The sequence below is a fragment of the Notothenia coriiceps genome, unplaced genomic scaffold (genome assembly GCF_000735185.1).
Source record: "Notothenia coriiceps isolate Sejong01 unplaced genomic scaffold, NC01 NC01_scaffold00008047, whole genome shotgun sequence".
In the NCBI taxonomy this organism is placed as follows: Eukaryota; Metazoa; Chordata; class Actinopteri; order Perciformes; family Nototheniidae; genus Notothenia; species Notothenia coriiceps.
In genome coordinates, this window is record NW_011340748.1 from 105,401 (window position 1) to 118,965 (window position 13,565).

The window sequence follows — 13,565 nt, forward strand, 5'->3', positions numbered from 1 at the left end:
GACAATGGAAATGTACATTATCTTTTGAGGGGGTGGCTGTGCTTTGCGTTCATATTGATATCTCTTCTAATCGGAAGGTCAGTGGTTCGATTCCCAGGCCTGCAGTCAAACATGACAGACGGTTTGCTTAGAAGATAATGAACCCCAAATTGTTTCTGTAACGTATGTTCTGAACGGTTTAGAAGTGCATGTAAGTCACTTTTGATAAAAGCTGTCTGTTTATAGGACGAAAAGCCATTTTCCTGTAAAGAAAGCGCTTGCTAATCTATCTTTTAGGTGCCAGCTTGTGGCTCAGGGGGTAAATGTTTATACTCTAATCGGAAGCAGCTGGTCATGCGGTCTCAATCACTTCGGCAATGAACACAGTATGGAAGTGCATTGAAGTGATAAGAGGTCAGCAAGTGGCTTCTCAACTGGTCAGGCCAGGCCTCGGGACCCACTTTTTACTTGGTCAATACATCGCGACCCAACATTTTGAAGCACTCAAATCTATTCAACAAAAAATCGTGCTGTAATATATACGCTTTTCAGCATAAAATATTAATACAAGTGAAGTACAGTGCATATACCCCTTTACAGAACTAAAGTATGCTTTTAAAAAAGGTTTAATGAGATGATGGAATCAAAGCTGAACTATATAAAAAGGCACACGTGCTGAAAACCCAACCCCAGCAGGGAGGTCTGGGGGGCTTCTCCTCCAGGAGATTTTAAGAAATACTAACATAAACTATGCATTCTGGTACACTCTGAGAAGAAAATAAATGAATCTATTACTACCCGACATATTAATAATATTTGATGCCATTGTTTGCTTTTCACTTTGTTCTGACATCTTGCTGCGAGAAGAGTAAAGAGGAGATAGTCTGTGTGACTTACTTTAAATTGTGGGTAAGGGTAGATAGCCCCCATTGTTCTGTGACCTGTCAATCATCAAACCGGGGGTCATATTTCATTATGTGTTCATTTGTATCTGAAGTTGTACCCATGGATGTATAAAGAAGAGTTCTACCGCAAAGTTATTCTCTGTGGGGATTTCCGGCAACAATCTTGATTCTGATTGGCCAGAATACTCGAAAAAACATCAGCAAAGATATTTTATTGAGAAGATGATCACTACGTGACAGAAGTTTTCTAAACCGTTTATGGTCTCCGGTAATTCCAGTCCAACGCCGACTACATGCACAGCGTTAGAAAATCGGGCCTTCAAAATAAAAGTTTGACTTTTTCCCCCCCCAAAAAACGAAAAAAAAATTCCAATCTTTTTTTTTTTTTTTTTGTTCTTCACTCACACATCCGCGACCCACTCGAAACGCGAAAAATGGGTCGCGACCCACCAGTTGAGAACCACTGAGCTAAATGACATTTATCATATGATATATCTAGGCTTCTGCAGGTGCTAAACACCTAACTGTACTGTATTTCTACTGTGTTGATGACTAGGACAGAATCATTCTTAGAAATAATTTAATATTTTGGGACGTATGCTTATTTGCATTAGACGAGAAGATTTAAAAGACTTAAAAGTCTGTATGCTAAATTTGAAGCTATAGTTAGCAAACGATTAGCTCAGTTTAGCATTAAAGAAACAGCTAGCCAAACAATATCTGCCTTTTAGCACCTCTAAATCTTAATACTACTGACTCACTGCAAACCTGTTTGTTCTTATTGTTTGTCTCAGAACAACATACAACAAGATGCAACATGTTCATGAGTGTCAAAGTCAACCGTCTTCTTTTGTTTTTTGGAGAGCTACGTTGCTTCTTTTGGGTTCGTCTCTGAAAACAAGTTGCTAGAGTTGGCACACCTGTGCTATTAATCTTCTCGTCTAACTTTTGGCGAGAATGTGACTAAACTTATCTCATAAAACTATTTTTACTTTTTGGCAATTGTATCCATTAATTTGATAGTAATAGTGAAAAGAGAAAGGAACTGTAAGGGAATGACGTGAAGCAAATCTAGCAACCCTGAATTCTTAGACACTGGTCACAGAACTAGTACTTTTATAAAGGATAAATTATCTAAAAAAGGTGATAGATCACTAATAGATAGAGGTTGTTGGAAGGGTAGCCCAGATGCAGTGCTTTACCAAAAACAGCTGTTTGTTTGTGCAGAGGCCTTCAAAGGCAAAGGTTAATAAGCAAAAAGTGTGTTTAATCCATGTCAGTAGTCCCAACCACTCACATGATGTTATGATACTGACTGAACCCTCTGCCTCCAAACAGAAAAAGATCAACAAGCATTGAAAAGCTAAACAATTCACCTGGCAGAAAAAACACTTTTGTACCCTCTGCCTCTGGCCCCACCAGTGGCAGCACGCTCAAGCTGCCAAACATCACTTTTGCAGGAACATACCAAAAGGTGTTTTTGCAAAAAAGGGCACAGAGATTTTACAACTAAATTACAGTAATTTTCAGACGCTCCCTTAGCTCTCCATGACTCTTAATGACAGGTTTAAACCCAGAGCTTCCACTTGTTGGTCACGTTAAAGTGTCACTTAGTTTGATGAGTGGTCTATTTAGACAACCGGTAATCAATATACAAAAACACAGTGAGTATAAACTCCTGTCTGGATGAAAGCTCCTCAGGAAAATTCATTAGGTGGCTCTTCTGCAGAGAGACCTTGGCAGTAAAGGTGCAGGTTCAGAGAGCCTGGATTTTACTGGCCGGCGAGGTGTAAACACACTTTGTTATGACATATGAGAAGAGTCTTCCCGGGACAGTATTCCAAGCTCTCGGATATAAATTCCCACTGAAGAGTGTTGACAACACACCACTTAACCGGAGACCTCTCACTTACTAGCAGTAAGCTGTACACACAAACACACGCACACATATAACATGACAACGTCCTGCTTAGCTGAGTGACAGCTAATTTTACACTGTAGAGAAATACATACATTTGATCTTTTACGACTGTCAAAATATCTACTTTTCACAAAAATATTAGAGTCTCTTTATGCCAAGAATGTATCAAATGTGTAAATGCTATGTTTATAGTTTCTTTACTTAAGTGTATTAAAGTGTTTTCTAATTTATTCTGTATATTGTCGCATTGTGTAATCCATAGATATACATCTTTCTTTTGAAATATGTATTTAATATGCAATGCCTTTTTTAACACAAGTGTGCACAAACTCCCAATTTATGATGATTAAAGTAAATCTAAATTTAAATTAACTCCAACCCGGACACAAATGCGTCACTCCTCATTTTAATTGTGCTCTTTATTCAGGAGGGAAGCTGTATGGAAATGTTTTTTTACCTGAATCAAAGTAGGCTGGGCTGAAACAATGACTCACTCACTAACTCATGTATGTGGAAACATATATAGAGACTTGTACTCTGTCAGTTTGAAAAGCCCTGAGGCACTCCCTTTTTAGGCCAGATTAAATATATCCCAGCCAATCCCTGTTTGTAGTGCGTGGAAACAGTCCTCTCAGCTCTTTTCTGTTTAAATCTCTGTTAACACCTGCAGGACCCACCTTTTATTTAACTACCTCATCATAGATATGCAACTTTATTACTATAATGAAACAAATATGCATGATTAGAAAAGACATGGGTCGGACAGGGATGAAGTAAGTTTGAGATTTGACCCTTAACAATGAGATGTTAAGCCTGTAAATCAATAAGTGGGCAGAGTAGACCTTTGAACACTTTAAACGTGCTTCCTTTAATCTGTAAAACCTGTAACGTTGCCTGCATGAAACTCAACAGAAGGTCTCTTTAAAGTCAAAACTCTGACGCATGATTGAATTGACAGGTGTAAGATTGTTTATTAAATGTTTAAAATGTAAGTAGAAAATCATGAAAAATGCAAAATGAACCCTTGACAATTTGTACGGTTTATGGGGAAGTTATAGCCATTTCCACATTATTGCATTTCCGCGTTATACTTGGAACTGAGCTCGCTGTGGCTGATTTAAAGGGGGAGATATGAGCCATGTGAGGGTGACAATAATGTCCATTTAAAGCCAACTTGACAGCATGAATGAGGAGGAGGAAGCGAACACTTGAAAAAAAAAAAAAACAGGAGTTGATGCAACTGAGAGTAGGGGAAGGGGAAGTGGTGAGGGAGGAAGAGAACAAGTTGCGGCTCTAAATGGCACTGAAAACCGGCCATTGTATTAACATGTAAGATTGTCTTTTGGGAGCACAAAATGAATAAAAGTGTGCTCCAGATGTTATATATTAAGCAGAAGGTTGAGTGGGGGGAGAGAAATGATAAAAGATAATCAAAGCTGTGAAAAAAGGGAAAAAGGCAGAGGCATAATTCAAGATGATATGTTCCCATGTGTGGAGACTTAATAAATTGCACTAAATCAGGAATGGACATTTTACTAGCTTGCAGGCCCATGGCTAAAATCTGAGATTGTGTCACATGGGCCTCATTAGTCATGATGTGAATGGAGCAGAGGTTGACATTTTTTTTAAAAGTCCACCCTTACGCCAATGCAGTAAACCAGGAAGTGGATAAAGCATGGGTTTGTGGCTGTGCTTTATTTGATAGAGGAGAATAAAAGCTGGTTTATTTGATTGATTAAACTGGAAGACAGGAAGTCCTGGTGGTCTTTAAAATGACATGTAATGATTAAACAATGCCAAAAACAGCAATCGAAAACATCTACTTTAACTAGGAATGCCTTTTTTTTTTTATTATCACATGATATATCGTCTGAAAGCCGTTATTTAACTATCTTTTTGTCATCTAATTCACTGCAAGCTGCATTACAATCTGAGACTGCTAACACATCCCAGCATTTCCTGACATGACACACCTTTTTACACTATTGAATACCAAGCAGAGAGCGAGAGCAGCCACTGGCAGGATATTAAGGAGGAGCCCTAGAACATTTAATGCCACAATGCACAAATACTTGATCAATAAGTGACCATTATCAGCAGCAGTATGGGGAAAGGGTGTGTGGCTGACAAAGAGAGGTCTTTCCCCAGCAGATCAGTGTGTTATGTGTGTCATGTGTTTGACCCAGTAATGCAGGGACTCTGAATCTTACACAGCGTGGACAGCAATATCAGACTCCCAACACTATTTGTATTGTCTCAAATAATAATAAATATATTTAAAAAATAGTTGTGAAAGAGGGCAGATAGGAAGAATTTGTCTGCACAGGGAGGAGTCCTTGACTCTTTTTATTGTCATATAACTTGGCCATGTGCCAGACAGATATTTAACCCTCCTGTCGTGTTGGGGTCGAATCTGTCCGATTTAATACTTTCACCAATCATAAATATTGTGTTTTACATTTGATTGCCATTAGCTCTAATGATATCCTCCACAGTAGGCATTTAATATGAAACTGCTTATCATTACTTGAATTTTGAGGGGTTTAGTCAACTTTGTAACACCTATGGTGGCAAAAATGACCTCCATAGGAAATAAATGAGTAACCCTAAGATTATGTTCACCCATCAGATAGTACACACCCACTACTCGACAACCATGTTCATTTTGGAGTGCATTTTCCGTGTCTTTTCAGCAGTTATTCATGTAAACCAGTAGTCTGAGTCACTGTTTACAACTCAAAAGGGTGTTAAATCACATTTGGTAATGATTAATGATTTTTGTGTTAATGTAAGGGCAGTTCAAACACACCGTTCAAATTTGACCCCAAAGTAAGGGGGGAGAAGCGAACACAACATGAGGGTTAAGCAGATATTTTCCACCCTTGTAAAAGTTTATACATCATTTAACCTGCATATAAAACAGTATATCAAGAGATTAGGGCTTTACTAGGCCTCACAGCATCAATCCCTTCCCTTTTTATTTCTCCAATCCTTTTGCTGTTATCGCCTCCCCTCTCTCTCCAGTGCACCACAGTGTGAGCTACGCGACGTGCCCTAGTGAGTGACGCCGGACCAATCAGAGGCCGCCATTCCGAAAGTTTACCTTATATGGCTTGAGCCGGGCAACTGACGCAGTATAAAAACCCGCACCCTCAGTTAACGGATTCACTCTGAGCGCCGTCACACACTTGTGCGGGATATCATTTGCCTGAAACCCGGTTCCCTTAAAGCGAAAAGCCCCCCCACCCAAAAAGGTAAGAGACTGAAACATTACTTCCATATTAATACTTTTTAAAACTTGTATTTAAAGAAAGATGGCATTGTTTTTTAACGCAATTGTTTGAAATGTGTCATTTTGAATGGTGGAAAAATGGCAGGCACCACGAGGTCTTTGTCCTGTCATGCACCAACTGTACTGCTAATTAAACTTAATGATTTAAAAAAGTTATATTAAAAGACATCTACATTTTTGCATGGCTGAGAATACGCAGTAGCGATTGCCACACACCGCGGACTCGTGGTTCTCGCAGGTGCTTTATGGGTGAAGCCGGTTTTATGTTACCTTGGGAGTTAATTGTGGTTTCACAGTGTAATTGAGTTTCTTTTGTATTCCTGTTGGCTGGCTTACTTTAACATTTCCCAGCTTTGAAAAAGGGGGTTTGAGTTGAGGGTCGTCTGGATCCCGGCTGCTCCCTTTGTGCGCCTGATGCGGCGGGGTGTGACCTACTTTAGCATAGTAGCATAGCCACATCATGCTATCACCGCCCTTCAGACTTACAACTGTTGCCATTTTAAAACTTTGAGATAAAACTATTTTTTCCTTGGACACTTTGCTTCCACTTCCTGGGCGTGTAGCAATCCACTTTACTGTCGTTGTATTGAGGCTTCCTCTTAATGGAGGCCAATAATTTTGGGCCTTGCAAGAAAAAGGGCATTCACTGATTAATTGATTGGTTGTATAGTCTTATTACGCAAGTAGTTCATGTCCTGCCAACTTGCACATGAGAAAAAGAGGAACTGGGGATGACAAATCATGCACAGTTAAAAAGGCGTGGCCTTCATGAAATGCAGTCATTCATGAGTCAACATATGAGTTCATTATTAAACTTGAGATTTTTTTTTTTACTGCCAATTAAAAACGGTTGAGTGAAAAATGTAGACTTTACAGTACGCAGTCGTGTCAGATGGGCACTGAGTATGACGCAGTGAATCAAATATATTCTGGTGGCCATTAAAACTACTTTTAATTAAGCAACAATGGGAGGGGGGGGGCGGAATTTAAACTGTAGTGAACCGGTAGGGAGTGGTCGCTCGGCCCCGGGTCTCATAATGTCGAATGTTCCTTTTTTCTTGCCGTACTCTCTGGCTGCCTGCCATGGCGCCGGTAGCCGCAAAGCTGCTCAAAACCGAGCCATGTCCTTATATGGTAATACCAGAATGCAGAGCCACTTCCTTTTGTCTGGCGCTCGGAATGTGGCGCACGGGCTCCACCTAGTGGCAAATATAGTTAACTCTAACTAGTTTGTAACAGGAAGTGAGTGTCAGGAAGCGGAAGTGAGACTTGTGACTGTTTTTTTTTTCCTCAAGAAAACGTATGAACATTACTAATACACAAACGTTGAGATCAGGGGTACACATATAAAGTAAAACTCAAATAATAGGTGATATTTTAAATATATTTGTCAATTACAGTTAGTTTTGGTTCTTAATACTACTGTTTTTAATAGTAGTGCCATATTGCAATTGATACTTAACCGTTTCTTCTTCCTCAACAGTTCAGCCATGGAAGATGAAATCGCCGCACTGGTTGTTGACAACGGATCCGGTATGTGCAAAGCCGGATTCGCCGGAGACGACGCTCCTCGTGCTGTCTTCCCTTCCATCGTAGGCCGCCCCAGGCATCAGGTGAGGCATTGAGCTCCAAAAGAATAGAGAGGAAATGTAGACTTGATAAGCATTTGCATATGAGATTTATAACCAGCCAGTCAATCATTACACAAGATGATCCTTTATCAGTCCCTATAGGGGAAATTCATGTGTTGCAGTAAAGACCTAAATAAGTACAAATATAGAAGTAAACAGACATGCAAAGCAATACATCGCATGTATTTATGTGCCTGTGTTACCGTTTAACTGGTGGCGCGGGGAACTCGTGATTTTCTATAACGGTACGAATGTGTCAGGGGCGTTTACTTTGAGGAGCCATTGCCGATTAACCAGGAAATCCGCATTTCGATCGCTTCCTCTGTCGTTTACATTTTTCTCTTTTGCTATATTTGGCTGGATAGGAACACTTTGATGCACATTCAGTACCAGTGTGTGAGGTTGTGGTTGCGATGCCGATATCCGGACGCGTACAGCGAGGACTACAAAATGACAATGAGGTCACTGGGGGATGTCTGTTCAAAACATTGCACGCTTGAATAACTCATTTAAACCAGTTATTTTTGCCAGACTTATTACTGAATATCGTTATTAATGTGATGCCAAGTCCATCTGAGACCTGTGTACACCTTCAGACGGCCTACAAGCAGTGGTGTAGTGGGGATTTTTTTTACTGGGTGGACGGGGCGGGGGTGGTGGGCAGTAGCGTGGCGTGGGAAAACAATTAGGGGAAGCCAATAATACGTCCTTTTTTTGGGGGGTGGTCAATGTAACGCTCTAACCAGATGAGTGATTACAGCGCTCGGTATCATTTTACACACATTTGTACCATACAGATGCAGGACTTACACACGCCTGTTATCTAACCGACATGTCCGCACGCACTCTCCAGCCGCAACTCTAATAAGCATTAAGTCACAAACTAAATCAGGAGACCTTTAACGTTTTACGTCCGATTCGCTCCTTTTTTCCTCGCTGTACACAGCTCCACTTTGGGCATTGGCCTGTCATCAGATTGTATTTGTTGTTGTAGCGGAAGTTTAGTACAATTATTTTTGATTAAATACTCAAAATCTCCACCCTCCATAATTGCACTTGCTTCAGTTGCTTGCTACTTTCTAACGGCGGTGAGAGTAGTGAGGTGGCGCTATCTATCTTTTATGATTCGAAAATTATAAAAGTAGAGTAGACATGTGGATATTATCAGGCTGAACAAAACGTGCATTTATCAAACAGGTTAGTTTTCCACTGACCTTATTTCAAGCTATTTTCCAAAGTCCTATGGAGAAATCCCATTGCTTTTTGTCGAGGGAAACCGAGCGCAGCTTTCTTCCGGGTTTTAGGACGCGTCACAGCAACACTAAGTTGATGCGATTTGATTGGATTGTGAGGCAAGGGAAGCCAGCCGCCTCTGGCTTCCCTTGGCATGGCCCTGACCAATCACAGGTTGGCAGGGGCATGACGTGAGCCTTGTCTGATTGTTCAATCCCTCCATTTTTTTCATCAAGGGAAGCCAATTTCGGCTGGCCTCCTCTCGCAACAGAGAGTGCAATCTACTGTTTCACCATAACATCTAGAGAGGTGCTGTTTCACTCTTTGTAAAATACTCAATGAGAATGGGGGAGAGATGGGCCGGCAGAATAATTACCGAAAATAACTAAACAAAGTGTTTTTATTTATTTATTAAAATTATAACTACAATCCGAAAAAACAGGTGAAGCCTGGCTTCCCTTGGCCTCCAGGAGAAAACGCCACTGCTGGTGGGAGGGACTATTCACAGGGAAACGACGCAAGTGAGGGACGCAAGGAATCCATTTAACCGAAGTGAGACCCTTCTCACTTCGGTTAAATGGATTCCTTGCGTCCCTCACTTGCGTCGTTTCCCTGTGAATAGTCCCTCCCACCAGCAGTGGCGTTTTCTCCTGGAGGCCAAGNATGAATGAGAAAAGTAATAGCCTGCAATTCCCGACCGAGCTGAACGTTTTGATGTTTGAATGGAGTTTCTGCGATGTGGAATGTGGGAGGAGAAGAGGGCCAAAATCCCGGCGGAATAATAATAAACTTTTCGTCCTTAGAATAACATTGGAATGCTGTTATCAGCATTCCCACTAAATAACAGATAGTTGGAACGCTGCATTCCAACTAAAATAGTGGCTCTGCAGCAGGTATACTCGACATTGAGAAACGGCCTCTGTCATTTAAGATATTCAATTACCAAGTACTAATCCCTTAAATAGTTTAAATAGACCTAAACAACTGACACTGTTTGGTTAGAGTCTGAAGCAATGTGACACTTTTTGTACATGTTGACACACATTTTATGTTCCGTCATTTAGGATTTTATGCTTCATCATTTGCTGGCGTTTGAAAAGACATTTGCATTCGAGTTAAGTCATATAACATTTAGTTTTTAGGCATGAGTTTGCACTAACTTCCTTAAAGAAAATGTGTGTTTCTGTAGTTTGGGTTTAACTCAATTCTAATTATTTTTGACTGGAATTGAACTAGCAATAAGATTTGATGAAGATTGAAATGATCATGGGGTTATTTTCTGTACTAGACAGGTTTTTTTTGCAGCTCCACAAAAAAACACATGTTCTTATATTTAGCCTTTACCAAATATTCTCCTTACTGTAAGTTGATTACATTTGTCCATATTCTCTTAAAAATGCCTAAAAAGGTGATCCGACCACTTTGAGTTTGACACATGGTTCTATAGACTGAAAAATCTGGATTTTCAAGGGTTAAGGATTCAAAGTAATCTATATTATAGAGATTTTAGGTTAGTCGATATACTTTTAATCATTGAAATTAGCCTGTGTCTTGACTGGAATTCTGCCATTTAACAAGTAAATGACCTGTATTAAAGGCCATTTTAAAGTCTTTATTTCACTAGTTTAAAAATGTGCTAGAACCTTTACTGCTGCATTAATGACGATAGAACATTTTTAATATCTGGTTCATCTTCCTACAACATGTGTTTATATACCTCTGATTTTCCTGCAAGAACCATCTTGTGTGCCTTTCAAATGTTCTTTTAGCTTTTCAATAACAGTTGGCAGTCACATTCACCTTGAAATAAACTCATTTAATGGAAGACAAGAGTCAGACGTCATGTCGGAACACATGTGCACTTTATTGGGATTGTTTAGTCAGTGTACAGGTTGGCCCCACTGGTCTGGCACCCCATGTTACCCCATCACTGAGAGACCCCTTTGCCCCACCACCCCAGGGAATGAAACCTCCATCAGGGGGAAGAGGTCACGACTGGGTTTTGCATAACAAAAACAAAAAAAATTAAACAGGACCAAGATATTTTTAAGGCTGAAAGTACAAAAAACCCAGACATAATTTACATACAAGCGATACTACAACCATGTTTAAGTATGCGCCAACCACTGGGCAGCCTTCACAGAGGCGAATACGTGTCTGAACAATGCAGTTAACATTTGGAATCATGTGTCTGAACAATGCAGTTAACAAACATTTGGAATGACTCAAAAGAAAAAAACAAAAATGTACATTTTTTTTTTAAGTCCCCAGATGCAACTGCAGAACCCTGGGGTGATTTTTTTTTAACCTAGCCAAAACATTACTGTCTCCTTCATCGTTCCAGTTTAAAATCCTGAGTCAAGCGCCAAAATAACTGAAGCCATGCCAATGAGTTGGTCGTCTAGGCTCTGCGCCTGAGTGTGTATGAGAAATGTGTGTGTGGTTGTTTTGCACAGAGCTGAAGTTGTTGGGCGTCTGGTTGGGGAGGGGGAAGGAGGAACAGTCTGTTTTTTTAGAAGCATTTGCGGTGGACGATGGAGGGGCCGGACTCATCATACTCCTGCTTGCTGATCCACATCTGCTGGAAGGTGGACAGAGAGGCCAGGATGGAGCCTCCGATCCAGACAGAGTATTTACGCTCTGGTGGGGCAATGATCTGCAGAGAGACAAGGGGAAGATGCATGAGACACCATTTCTTTTTGCATTCATCTGACTCAAATAGAGCAGTATGTTACTCTGCTGGCTGGGCAGAGGCTCAGCTCACCTTGATCTTCATGGTGGATGGGGCCAGGGCGGTGATCTCCTTCTGCATCCTGTCAGCAATGCCGGGGTACATGGTGGTACCTCCGGACAGCACGGTGTTGGCGTACAGATCCTTACGGATATCGACGTCACACTTCATGATGCTGTTGTAGGTGGTCTCGTGGATTCCGCAAGACTCCATACCTGAGGGCAGAATCAAAACACTGGTTAGCAAGTGTAGCTGCAGGATAACTAGAAGGGGTTTTTCTTTATTTTTAGGGATGTAGTGCAGGTTATGTTAAGTTGGTGACTCACCGAGGAAGGATGGCTGGAAGATAGCCTCTGGGCAACGGAACCTCTCGTTTCCGATGGTGATGACCTGACCGTCGGGAAGCTCGTAGCTCTTCTCCAGGGAGGAGGAGGAGGCAGCGGTGCCCATCTCCTGCTCGAAGTCCAGGGCGACGTAGCAAAGCTTCTCCTTGATGTCACGCACGATTTCCCTCTCAGCTGTGGTGGTGAAGGAGTAGCCACGCTCTGTCAGGATCTTCATGAGGTAGTCTGTGAGGTCGCGGCCAGCCAAATCCAGACGGAGGATGGCGTGGGGCAGGGCGTAACCCTCATAGATGGGCCTGTGTGGGTCACACCATCACCGGAATCCATGACGATACCAGTGGTACGACCAGAGGCGTACAGGGACACTGCACAGCCTGATGGCAAACGTACAATGCGGGGGGTGTGAAGGTCTCGTAACAAGATCTGTAGAATGAAAAGAGAAACATGTTAATAATATCAACACAATAAAAAGTACTTAAACTTCTGTGGCTACTGCACTCCCATGTACATATTGATTGTGTGATGGCTAAATTAAAGGTTATAGAGAAAACAAAGTGCAGAAAGTCATCATTCCTTCACACTTGTGCATGTCAGATGTTAAAGTAGTGCGATTTAATAACTCGCTAACACAAGTGCAGAATAAGGCCCACAGTCAGAGAGACTGTTGATGATAGATCATCTATAGGAGAAGAAGTCCTGGAGGAGAGGGGAGGAAGGAGCAGGTGAGAATGGATGGAGAGGAAACCCCAGGAAGAAATGAGGCTACCAGTTAAATAGTCTAATAACACTGGGAAGCGCTAAGTATGCTACATTTGTGTGTGCTAAAAGTTAAGGTGGTGTACCTGGGTCATCTCTCCTGTTGGCTTTGGGGTTCAGGGGGCACTCTGTGAGCCAGGACGGGTGCTCTCTCGCGGGCAACTCTCAGCTCGTTGTAGATGGGAGGTGTTGATGCCAGATTTATTCCCCATGTCATCCCCAGTTAGTCCATACGGCCGTGGCTGGCATGGGGTACTTCAGAAGGTCAGGATAACTCGCCCTATACTTTGCTCTGGGCTTCATCACGCACGTGCTGTCTTCTGGCCATACCGACCATCCACACGCCTAGCGAATCCAAGACACTCAGAGATGGTTAGATTATATATTCCTGCACTCAAAACATGGAAAATACGTAGCAGTTTACAAGTCCAAGTATTACTGTTTAACTGGTTTGGTGCAGGGACTGCATGATATTCTAAATATACTTACCAATGTGTCAAGTCCATAGGGAGTTTTGGAAAATAGCTGGAAAAATAAGATCCGGGAAAACGAACCTGTTGATAATAATGGCATGTTTTGTGCAGCCAGATATATATCCCACATGTCTACTCTAGCTTTTATAATTTTCGAAGATCATAAAATCCAATGCGTGGATAGCGTCACTCGCAAGCAACTGAAAGCAGTGCAATATGGAGGGTGGGATTTGGTTTCTAAAATAAAAAATAAAATTTGTACTAAACGTTCGCGCTAAACTCGCGCCTAGCAGCAGGCAA

The 13,565-nt window shown here is 41.5% G+C and overlaps 1 long non-coding RNA gene and 1 pseudogene across 1 annotated transcript in view; one reads left to right on the forward strand and one right to left on the reverse strand.

Annotated features, from left to right (window-relative positions):
• The first annotated feature begins 5,957 nt into the window (after window positions 1-5,957).
• LOC104944401 (uncharacterized) overlaps window positions 5,958-13,565 on the forward strand; it is a 38,866-nt gene continuing 31,258 nt past the window's right edge. Inside the window, exons 1-2 of the long non-coding RNA XR_798223.1 lie at window positions 5,958-6,059; window positions 7,581-7,710. This is a non-coding gene — a long non-coding RNA (uncharacterized lncRNA). The remainder of the gene's footprint in view (window positions 6,060-7,580; window positions 7,711-13,565) is intronic.
• Window positions 10,757-12,497, reverse strand: LOC104944400 (actin, muscle-like; annotated as a pseudogene).